This window comes from Cynocephalus volans, chromosome 3 (genome assembly GCF_027409185.1).
Source record: "Cynocephalus volans isolate mCynVol1 chromosome 3, mCynVol1.pri, whole genome shotgun sequence".
Lineage (NCBI taxonomy): Eukaryota > Metazoa > Chordata > Mammalia > Dermoptera > Cynocephalidae > Cynocephalus > Cynocephalus volans.
The window spans coordinates 118685619-118697975 of NC_084462.1; positions in this window are offsets into that span (position 1 = coordinate 118685619).

Sequence of the window (12357 nt, forward strand, 5' to 3'; positions counted from 1 at the left end):
AAGCACAGAACCACAGGCTGTACTGCAGTATGAATGATCCCATAGAGCCCAGCACTGGATGTATGTGTTTAGCAGAGGAGAAACAATTTTGAAATGTATGTAGCCAGAAGCCAGTGTATGAAAAACTTGCGAATTTTACAGCTCATACAGGAAAAAAACCTGGTAGTTTTCCCAGATTTGACAATGATCTTAAACATTTACATGGCATTATCAATAATTGCTGTAATGCTGAAAGAAACTTTTCTTAACTATCAATTTTTTAAAGTTTAAATACTACACTAGAGAAAAAAACAAATTCTGTTTACTCTATGGAAAATGATATTATAAAATCATCAAATGAAGAGGTGATTAACAATAACGAAGCTAATTTAGGGAAAAAGTATTTTAGAGGTTTTTAAAACACTTCACTTTTTAGGGGGCTGGCAGTTGGCTGGTACAAGGCAGTTCATTTTTTAAATTATTTGATTTTCTAGATTTTGCAATGTTTGTAGTATTTGTCAACTTTTTAAAATTTGTTACTGCAATTTATTCTCTCATTCTAAATAAATATCTATTTCTGTGCCTAATTTTGTATTATTTTTCTTAAAATGGGTCCCCACCATTGTGTAAACTTCAAGGTCCAATCCAAACCTGGATTCATCCCTGACTGGAGGAAAACAGTAGTCACCCCTCGGGAGGAGTATGTTCCAAGACCCCCTGTGGACACCTGAAACCTCAGAGAGTAGCGAGCCCTATATGTACTATGTTTTTTCCTATACATACGTACCTAGGATCATGTTTACTTTTTAAATTAGGCACAGTAAGAGATTAACAACAATAACTTATAAAATAGAACTTTTATAACAATATGTCAGCATCGCTATTCTTGCACTTTGGGGCCATTATGAATACAGTAAGGGAGACTTGAACACAAGCTCTGTGATACTGTGACAGTGGGTCTGATAACCTAAGTGAGAGGACTACTAAGTGACTGGTGGGTGGGCAGCATGTAAGTCGTGGACACGCTGCACAGAAGGATGATTCACGTCCTGGGCGGGACAGAGCACAATGGTGCGAGATTTCATCACGCTACCCAGAACATCGAGCAATTTAAAACTTATGGATTGCTTATTTCTGGAATTTTCCATATAATATTTTTGGAATGTGGTTGACCACAGGTAACTGAAACCTCAGAAAGTGAAACCTTGAAAAAGAGGAGACCACGTACCAGAATAGGAAGTGTGAACTGAATCACCATCATTCAAGGTGGAAAACGTATAGAGGCCACACCAGATGGGAAGGGGAGTAGGCAAAGGTTCTAGAAAATCCCTTGGGGGAAGCAAGAAGTGAACTCGATAAATTCCAGAGATAAAATGCCCATGCCTCTGGCAGTTCTTTACACATTCTTGGGGTCTTATTCACTGACAAGTCAGGTTCATTTTGGAATAAATGGCTCACGCCTCTTCCTTTGCTCAGTCTTCATGTCATATTCTTCAAGATTTTTTCCTTGTCCCTCCCTTCTGACTCCACATGATTAAAAATTAACTGCAAGATGTCACCTACTTCCATGTTGATAATCAGCAGCTATATCTAATGACTTTCAGCTCTGTTTCTAGGACTCACTCCCTCAAGCTCCACACTCACGGGACCGCTTCTGAAGCACCTGGCAGCTCACAGCGACCTCTACCTGCCGCCCTCCAGCCACAGCCGTGTTGTGTTCCTGCCCTCGGCCTGGTTTGGTTGGGGCAGGGGCAATCACCTGACCCGGGCTCAGCCAATCAGAGTCCCCGCTCCATGAATTTAGAATTGAGAGACAGGGCAGAAGTCAATGGACTTCCCTTCCTCAGAGAGCTGGATATTTAGAGGGTAAGGCTGGGCTGCCGGCGAGCCTGTCCCATAGCAGAGGGGCAGGGAACAGTGTGCGTGGGGGCAGAACGAGCAGAAGTGCAAGGAGAACGGGGGTGCCCGGCTCTCCGGGTTTTTGTGTCACAACCTCCCCAAGACCCCACTGACAAGACGCCTCCGTACCCCGATAACAAATTCCTCCTGTGACGTGAAGTTAGTGTGAGCTGGTTTCTGATCTGTAGCCAGCTTAAAAGTACTAATAACTGATACAGCCACTAGGTCATATCGTAAACTCACACAAATCAACCCAAAAGCAAAACAAAGAGAATTCTCTTTTTTGAACAGAGGAAATTTTGCAATTAGAACACAATTAGGGGCATCTGAGAATTTTTTTCTAGGTAAAATTTTTGGAACTCACTTCAATTTGATTACAGAAAATTTTATTGTTAAATGTTGTGTAGGTTTCATTACAGTCATTTGGATCACAGTCCAGCTGTTTTTTTATGGATACATAACTTGATGTAAATTGGATTTCTCTATAGGAGATTTAGATTATTCCACATTTCCTGGAGTGATAGAATGAGCTGCAAATTGATAAAAAATTATACTTATGGGGATTACCAATAATAATTAGGAGATATATTTTCAAACATGGTGTATTATATTGGACTGTATGCAAATAAAGCCTTTATTTAAAAATTTTAAGAGCTGCCTTAACCTAGTGATGCAACCACATTTTATTGTTTTGTTAAGTATCATTTTCTAAAATGACTGTAAAACAGCATCTTAAGGAACTTAAGAATGTGGAAGAAAAAATTCTGTAAGTGTAAAATGTGTGGTGCAGTGGTTAATTTGAAAAGTTTTCAGGAAAGGGGAACTTTTAAAACTCTCTTTACAAGATGTATGTGCTAGTATACTTATTGCAACATTATCTAAAAATTGGAAACAACCTAAATGTTCAACAACAGGGCATTGGCTAAATAAATTACAGGATTCTATGTAGCTATTAAAAATTATGATGTAGGTTTGTGATTGTTTATATGGAAATATATTAAGTGGGGTAGAAAGCAGGTTATAAAGCAACAGTTTTCAATCCCACTTTTATAAAACAAGTAAATAAATAAAATACTGTATGAATCTGAAATTTCAAATGATGTATGCCAAATGTAAATAGTGGTGCTTTTCTTTGGGTGAGGGACACATGAGTGAACTATTTGAATTTTTATAATATGTTTTTTTATTATCTGATTTTTTTTTTACAATGCACACATTGCTTTCATAGTTAGAACTAGTTTTATATATATATATATTTATATATATTTTATATATATATATAGTAGTATTTTGAAAAATGTCTTTACCTCAGAAGGGTAGAGACATGTGATGTAAAAGGGATAGTAGAAGATTCCCTAATCCAACTCCCTGCCCGTCTAATGCACGCCCCCCCCCCCCACAGCCAGTGCTAGAATTCATTGTGGAGGTTTCTGACAGATGGTCACCCAGATTTATTTAATAAGGAACTTGCAACTTTTTAAGTATAACAAGATAATTCTGATGGCAGCAGGATTCTATTTAGGAAGAGAATGCAAAATACTTCAGGGCACCCTGGGTTTTGTGAGACCCCAAAAGCATGGATGTATACCCATGCTGAAGTGCCGTGTATGAGACAAGGAGAATAATTTGTATTCTTCCTGAAAGGAGTAGGAGAGAGTTTTGCAGGGAAAGATGAGGGGAGAGGGCATTCAGCAAGTTGGAGAGAAGCTGGAACCAATGCCACCATCTCTCAGTGAGGCTGGCTGGAAGTCTCTACCTAGTGCTTTATGGGACTCTTTTTTGTTTTGTTTTGTTTTTTCCTATGATGTTAACAGATCTTTGTCTCCTTTGCTTTGCCTTCTCCCACTCTAATTTTGTTGTGAAAATCAAAGTTGGGGATGAGTTTTATATCTGGATTGATGTGCTGCACAATAGACATGGCATAGTTGAAAGCAGACACCTGGAGTCAGCATTAACCACAAGAAAGAGTTTGCCAAACTCTTGGCAGCACTGAACTTTTCACCTGGTGAAAATCAAGAGATGAGGCTGAGTCAATCTTACTTAGATTCCAGCAGGCAGAGGCCCCAGATGACATCTGGGTTACAAGGCAGATCTCCCACAGTTTCACAGCTCTGCTTCTCCCTTACATCAACTCAAAATCTGCCTCTATATCTCCATTCCTTTGGTCCTACACCGCAGAGTCAGTTTAATCCCTGTTCCAAATGAAAGATAAAAGAAGGATGATACCCTTGAAATATTAAACCAAAGTAATTTTCATTTCCCATAAGTGATGATGTCCTATGACCCCTCACTCGTTGAATCAATGGGTTATACTACTTCAGGGGAAGGCTGAATATCCAACTAGAACAAAGTCATTACTCAGCTTAGAATGTCAAACTAAATTTCTTAAGTTCACAGTAAGGTAATTCCAGGCTTTGTTAAGAGAAAAAAGGGCTTTACCTAAATTTGAAAGTTTTCTTTTTCAACATTTTAAGAGCAAAACTTGAGGGAATGAACACAGAGCTGTACTGGAACGCTGTGTGTACTCTTCACGTGTTACATGCATACCCTTGAAAATACATGAAAACTTTCTAATGGATACTTGGTCACTGGTAGTTTTAAGAAAAACTTTTTGAGGTTGTCAACTTCCATGTGTACTCTGTCCTAAAATTAATCGGCCTTTAGAATTGGCTGTGATCTTCTGGTTCTCCTTTCCCACTCCACCTGCCTTTTCAAATTTTTCCTGCTCCTACTTTACAAAAGAAAATTATACCTCTCACCATCCAGAATCCTAAAACAGTGCATGGCCCCAGGGTACAAAAACCTCCAAGGCATCAAATGACTGGACAGTTGGAGAATGCAGGCCCCTGGGGGTTGGGTTCTTTGAGAGCGGTGCAGGTGATCTCACAGAGTGATCCTGAGGGCCACGGGGCCCTGTCTCACCCAGGCTGCAGAGTCATGCATGGCTCTAGGCCTCATCTATTTCTCTTTGTTTCTGTGAGTTAGAATTCAGAAGAGATGTGGTTGCCACGAGGGCTCATATGGAAACATTAACTTAGACTGAAAAATTAAATCAAGACTTGTCCCAACTGAAAGTACAGCTGATTTGGCTGACTGGCTGGACAACGAAAACTGACTTTGCCAGTTAGATTCTGTGCAGATATTTCCCATATATTGAATGAGCAAAATCTAACGTTCTGAGGTTTCAACAAAAAATATATATATTTAGGGCACATATACAATATAAAATAAGCCAGAGATGCTGTCTTTTGCAACTATTAAACTTAAACGATAAAATATTTTAGATGTTAACCTAAAAAATGTGCAAGTTTTTCAGAATTGTTTGAGAGAGTATGAAAAGAAAGATTTTGCTAAAAACTACAGTACAGAGCAGTAGGATAGGATGGAGAGGCATTTTGGATTAGACATGAAGATGAAGTGGTAAAGGAAGGAGAGATGAAGGGTGAGAGGTCAGATGTGAATGTGGGAGCTCCCGCCCACCCCCACGCTGGGGCAAACTGAAGGGTCAGAGAGCCCCAGTGGGGATAGGAGGTACTAGGAATGAACACATACATTTGGGAGAATCCAGAGTATAGGCACTTGTTTCTCACTCTCCAGGAAATAGTAGCTCTGGAAAATTTCAAGACTCTTAGCCCCATTACAACATGGGACAACTCCAGGGCAGTGGAGATTGTGGCAAAATATTGTCAGGGAGAGAAAGCACTGAGAGACAAAGAGGTCTGACTCCCTATGGTGTAAAAGAACTTTTCAAGGTCCCAGATGACCCAATGAGGGAACAAGGTGACCGAGAACTAGGAATGGCCTGCTTTTTAGGGGAAGATGGCCATATTCCCCAGGAGCAGTCTGACTGCTTTCCCCTACCTCCCTCCTGTGCCCAGATGTTTGTTACCCAGGAAGAAAGGAGACTAGAACATGGAAGAAACCCTGAAGGAGGCAGTTTTAAACCAGAAGAGACTGAATTACTGTGAACTGACAAATTTGGTTATTTTTTCTTGTGGTTGTTCTAACTTGAAATTTTACATCTATTATATTTTGGTGCCTCGTTGAAAATCCAGTTTTAACTTTCTGTTAAATGTGATTTCTGGCCCCTTTACCATGTTGTTATACCATCTATCCACACAATCCTGTTTGTTATCTTCTCTCTTAAAGTATAGTGCCAGAACCTGGCATAACATTCCAGCTCTCAGAGTTTTTATAGTTGCTACTAATATATAAGAATTTGTCAGCATAATACACTCAGCTATTAGATGAAATTTATAAATTCCAGTCCACACCCAGGGAATAAACCCTTTTATCTCATAATTTCTTTTATCATACACTAATTGTCGGGCACAATCCAGGAGGTATCATAATTTTTCATTATACAGAGGGTTGTTAAGGATTTCACAGGGCAGTGTGTGAACAGTCTAAAAGACAGAAGCTCTGCCATCATTAGCATGTTCTAATTCAAGTTAAACCATATGTTAGACTGCTTCTTGGAGAGGTGGGAGAGTAATACTCCTCAGCCATAGGACTCCTACCTTGCATCTATGAGTTGCCAGATAGTTTAGACATATAACAACTTTTTCACCAGAGTACTGTACAGTATCATTGAGTTGTAGAGCTTGAAGGAACTTGAAAGACTGTTTGGCTCTCTGCTCCCATTTGACAAACATGGAAACTGCAGCCCAGAGCAATAAAGTGAGCTGGTCTATGTTTGGGAGCTAATATCAGAAGTGGTGATTCCCACTGGCTCACCTTAAGGCTGGGTCTTTTGTAGTGCTTTATGGTACCAACCTTCCAATGCTTTTCAGAACATAAATTCTCACCAAACAGTTTGGATGCTCTGTGATGTGCTCAGAATACTTTTAGGTTGACTGACCTGTTGATGCCTCCAAAGGATCCAGGAACACTCGACGTTTTAAACTAGTTAACTGTACCTAAAAGAACAACAATCAAACAAACTTAGGAAACATTGATGTTAGGAATCATGAAAATGCTTTATAGCAGGGCTGTGCGATAGAACCTTCTGCAATTTTGGAGATGTTCTATATTGGTCTCCGATGTCGTGGCCACTAGCAATTGAGACTATTGAGCACTTGAAATATGGCTAGTGTGACTGGGGAGCCAAATTTTAAATTCTATTTAATTCCAGTTTGTTTTAACTTAGATTTAAATAACCACATGTGGCTAGTAGCTATTGTACTGAATAGTGCAGCACTATAATGTTCACAAAAATAAAGTTCATTTTCATTATAATTATTAGGAAATTGGTTCAAACTGATCATTTTTGGCTACACACTAATTTTACCTCCCAATTCTTGAGGATACAGGCTTTTATGTTATGCCAACACAGTCATTCTCTGGAGAACCAAATGCATTTCTTTGTAGGCTAAAAGTTGAGAATTAATCTTCATCTTTGGACTAAGACTTACTAGTATTATTTATTTAAAATTTTTAATTTACTTTTACTGTGCATTTGATTTTTGAAATTAAATTAGTTTAGTAGTCACCTTCTCAGATTTAATAGCTTTCACTTCTAAGTAATATTTTCCCTAAGTGTCCTCCTTTTCCAGATGATATTTGATGTTCAACACTGTAGCATTAGTTATCTATTGCCACCTAACCAATTATCCCAAAACGCAGTGGCTTTAAACATCACTATTTATTATTTCACTTTCTGGGGGTCAGGAATGTGGGCACAGCTTAGCTGAGTCCCCCACCTCAGAAGGCTGCAATCAAGGTGTCATCTGGGACTGCAGTCATCTCAAGGCTTGACTGGGGAGGATCTGCTTCCAAGCTCCCTCGTATGGCTATGGGCAGCCTTAGCTCTTCACTGACTATCAACCAGAGATGTCAGTTCTTTGCCATGTGACCTTCTCCATAGGGCTATTCACAACATGGCAGCTGGCTGTTGGATATTGGCTGCCCTCGGGTCCCTGCCACATGGGCCTCTCCACAGAGTAGCTCACAGCATAGCATCTTGCTTCATCAGAGAGGAAGCAAGAAGTGCCAGAGAGAGAACGTGAGCAAATAGCCCCGTCTTTTGAAATCTAATCCAGAAGTGGCATCTTATCACTTTGCTGTATTTTATTTGTTACAAGCAAGTTGCTTTGTGCAGCCCACATGCAAGGTGAGGGGATTACACAAGACATGAGAGTGTACGCTAGGAGACAGGGATAATTAAGTCATTGGAGAAGCTGCTTTCCACTACTTTAAAAAAGGCTCTTAGGGGCTGTCTGGTTAGCTCTTGGTTAGAGCATGGTGTTATAACATCAAGGTCAAGGGTTCAGATCCTTTGGTCAAGAACCAAAAAACAGAAAAGAAGAAGCCTCTTTTCCTAGCTGGTCTATCTTGAGTCTTAGCTTTAGGGCCAGCTCTACCCAGAGTCAGAATATGGTGAGTCCAATGTCACCCAACTAGATAGTGGCAGAACTAGAACTAGAATCCAAGTCTCGTGGGTTCCTGGTCAGTCCTCTGTCGCACATGATGCTTGGTAGGTCTCCAGTGCTGACATGCTGGAACCCCACAATGCCAAGCAAAAGCATTTTGACTTTAAGAAACAGGTGCTAAGGTTTGAGCAGGAGAGTACTATGAGAAAAGTGACTTTTAAGAAAGATTAATGCTGTAACTATTTGTAAAGTGGACTGAAGGGAAAGACTAAAAATTACATTAACTCCTATTTACAATTAGCATATTTATGGTCTAGAATTTTGTATTTTATTGTAACAACATCCCATGTGTGTTTACAAGTCCTAATAAATGGTTTTCTAAAGCATTATTTGGGCCAAAGATAACATCAAGTAAAATACTACATTGGAAAGTCTATGGCCAAATATTATAACACACAATATTTTCACATGTGTATGTTGAATTTAACTCTAAAAACTACTTCCAATAAATACATAGGAATTTCCAGAGAGGATGTTTTCTACTAACGTAGGAAGCTCCTGGTAGAGTCAGGACCTGAAAACCCTGAGAAGCTATTGTACTCTACAAAATGTTTTAAAGTATTACCCTGTTCAACATCCACCCCCAGCCATAACAACATACAAACTTGCATTTAAATGGGTAGGATGGTGTGGCTAAGTCTTCTAGTTGTACATCAATATTCACCTTCTTGTTTTAGTAATACATTTTCTGAGGCTTATTAGGGCACATTGCCCAGGGAAGACTTCATTTCCCAGCCTCTCTAAGTTCTAGCTAGTGGAGTATGAGTGGAAGTGATGTGAGTGGTTTCTAGTTGTGTCTCTAGCAGGAAAGGTCTGTGGTCCCCTTGCTCCTCCTCTCCTCCTCACTGGTGGGTACGCAGATGTGATGATGGCAGGAGCTAGGAGCAGCAACCTTGTAGTCATGGATGAAAGCATGGGTCATCTTCCTCTGGAAATTTTCATGACAGTTATGAACTTCTTTCTTTCATAAGCCACTGAACATTGGACTCTCTATATTAGAGCAGTCTCTACAACTTGACTACCACAGTAACACGGTATGATAACATGTCTATGTTTCCTTTATCTTGGTTCTCCACCCAAAGAAATAACAAACAAATGCCTAGGCAAAAATGATAAGGAAGAGAAATGTATTGGTCTGTATTAAATCCTTGTTGCCCTCTCCTGATTACCTGTGATGAACTAGATCATAATGGAAGGAGCAAACTACTAATTTTTTGCTATTTGGATTTATTCCCCCTCTTTATTTGCCAATAGTTAGAGGAGCAACAGTATCATACACTCAGACTTGCAAAGAACCAAGGGTGGTTTTAAACTTCCATCAGATTTGGCCAGAGTCAGGAACTAGAGAGCTATCCAGTAATGTGCTGATAAATGTTTAACAACTGACTCTGTAGGGGAAAACCAGCTCTGATTTGTAGTGTTTGCCAACTTCCATGGTGTAAATACTCCCTCCGTGGCCAATTCCAAACTAGCAATATTATGTCACTGAACACAGAGTCGAGAAGAAATGCGCACAATCAGCGCAGGCAAGCTAGTACTGTCCCGCTCCAGAACACCACTGGGATCCCATCTGTTACCTCAACCCAGACCGCTTCTGATTTTTTTTCTTCGTTACACTCCACAGGAGGACATTAAATTTACAGTGATGTGCAGCAGGGACAGGAAAGACAATGTTTGGTGTGGTTCTCATGATCTTTGAACTGCAGATGTGGCTTCACCTTTATCTGATCTATGATGTTCCCACAGTAACATTTCATTTTTTTTGTTCAAGGCAGTGGTTGACAAACTTGCTTGCACACTGGAAATACCTGGGGAGTTTTTAAAACTAGCAATGCCTGAGTTCCGGCACCAAGGACTCTGGATTCAACTGATCTGGGCTTGGAAGTATTAAACACAGATGATTTTAATAGGTAATAAGGCTGAGAACCAGTAGCTTAAAGTAATACATCTCTTATTAATGTGACAGATGGTCGACGTTATTTTTTATTTTTATGTTTTTGCTTTCCACATAAATAGGAAAAATAAACCTACATGGCCTGATGCAAAGGGAAAAAAGAAAAATGGCAAGGCTAGGAAGATTCCCTTAGTGAAAGGTAAGGTCCTACAAAGAACTTTCAATATTACTTTTGTGAACCCTTGAAAAGCACTAGTGATTCTTCCTGTTTAATTGGGAATTTAAGTGAGCAGAGGAAATTTTAGGAAAATGTTATAAATAATTTAATAATCTCTTCTATATTTTGAGTATATGTAAACTATTATTATTCCTTGTGAAATCTAGTTCAATTTCTTTCCATCTGTGTTAATTTGCATTACTCTTAGAAGTAGATGCTAAATTTACTTTGTTCAAAAATCAACAGACAACTATGTCTTGTATTTTCAACCATTAAGTTAACCTCTCAGATAAATTGTGATTAGAATTTCACAGATTAATAAAATTGCCAGTTGCTAGTGAATCATTTTCAGGAAGTAATATTTCATACAATAATCCATAAAAGTCCATATGTAAACACACAGACAATATCATTAAGACAAAAAAGATCGGTTGGGCCCAGCATATGATTGGTAGAGCAGAAGAGGGTGCAGCCTGAGATGGAGAGGGAACCTAGGAGCAGAAAGCTTGGCTTCTAAGCTTGACAGTGTGCAAGTTTCCTGATCTATAAAAATTAGAGCATCAGACAAAGTGACTTTGATCCCCTTGACTTTAAAATCGTGATAAAGTGTCCCAAGACTGAAATCATTAGTGGTGTCAATGAAACAAATATCTCATGAGCTCTTTCCCCAAGTTATGGCAGATACTGACAAACTCTGAGGATCAGTGTGCATTTCTAGATAATTTTTTTCTGAGTTTATATTCCTTCTAGATCAGAGGTTGCAAATAAGTTTTATCTTTAGATCCAATCCTATTTGACTAGTGGCCCTCGCAAAGTTAAGTGCTTAAGTGCCGTGATTGATAAGTGGTGACTGTCTTGGGCCTGGTAAGAGGGAAATAATATGTGTCCCACGCCCCAACCCTGTTTTCAAGCTTTTCATTGAGACCAATGTTTACTTTATCTCCCATGAGGTACTTCTGAAATAAAGGGAATTTTGAGATTCTGTGTTCTGCCACTTTCCACCAGGAAAATTTAGTGCATTATCAAAATGGTATTGGATCTGAAGGTAATTCAACAAAAAAATTAGCTATTGAGTCTTCGACACAAAGCTGCAATTTAGGTTACATCTTTATAATGATCAAATCAGAGGATTCACAAACAACTATTTGAAGGAAAAAACTTGTTATTTAATATTGTTTGAGCTAAAATAAAAATGCTTTTGGATTCTTTTGCTTTTAAGCTAGTCCCATTAGACACAGCCTAATAGATAGAAATCGTGACCTTCCTTCTCTTCCACCTCCTTAGGTCTGGATGGCTGTGGTTTTCTCTTTAGGCCGTGTGACACCACAGCATGATCTGAAAAGTAATTAACTACTTTAGGAGTTAATCCAGCATATACTTTGAAGCAGAAGCAATTCCATCCCTAATAGTTGCTTGGCAGATTGATTCTTCCTTCTGGCTCTTGAAACTGTATGTAGTAATTGCCCTGGAATTTAAAAATCAACTGGGGAATTCCTTGTTCCATATTTAGGGCACAAACAGCTAATGACTTGTACACGTTGTAGTGTGTGTGTGTGTGTGTGTGTGTGTGTGTGTGTGTAAGTTTTTAGGGGGGGTGGAGCAAAGTGCTTTGAGAATCACTGTATGGATAAGAAATGTCTCTTTTTCTTACTGTAAAGATCTGAAAATCCCTCCTCTGACTAGATCATAAAACAGACTTTGAAAAGTAGTAAAATGATAATGTGTGTTTGTAGAAAGGAATCTTCACAGGAAGGGCTTCGTAAGTCATGCTCTTGCACACAGGAACTCTGGTTACAGAATTGCCTACTCTTGGGTTGGTTTCGGTGGTGCTGTTATGTTTGTAAAACAGTGTTGTGACTGCTATCTAGAGAGCAACAACTTAGTCAGCTTGTGAGTTCACTCATTTTCTTGATCAAAAGATTTTACTTTCATATTTT